This window comes from Vespula pensylvanica, chromosome 20, assembly GCF_014466175.1.
Source record: "Vespula pensylvanica isolate Volc-1 chromosome 20, ASM1446617v1, whole genome shotgun sequence".
NCBI lineage: Eukaryota > Metazoa > Arthropoda > Insecta > Hymenoptera > Vespidae > Vespula > Vespula pensylvanica.
In genome coordinates, this window is record NC_057704.1 from 2,930,485 (window position 1) to 2,930,734 (window position 250).

The 250-nt window shown below is 38.0% G+C and overlaps 1 protein-coding gene across 2 annotated transcripts in view; it reads right to left on the reverse strand.

Moving 5' to 3' along the window:
• LOC122635966 (protein tramtrack, beta isoform-like) overlaps positions 1 to 250 on the reverse strand; it is a 74,305-nt gene that overhangs the window by 3,699 nt on the left and 70,356 nt on the right. The gene's annotated exons all lie outside the window — the stretch shown is intronic.

A 250-nucleotide genomic window follows, 5' to 3' on the forward strand; every position in this document is an offset into this window, starting at 1 on the left:
TTTTTTTTTCCCCCTTTTTCTTCTCAATGACACACGAACAACGAAATTGGGTATTAACATATCTGGAATATACGTTTATACGTCAATACGAAGTACTATACAAATATGATCTCGCCGTTCGAAAAAGAGAAAATGACAATGCACCGTTTCATTCGTAATTCGTGAAAAACCCTGGCTACATGTTTAATGAAGCTAATATTTGCTTCGCGGCACCTTGCTTTCTCTCTCTCTCTCTCTCTCTCTCTCTCTC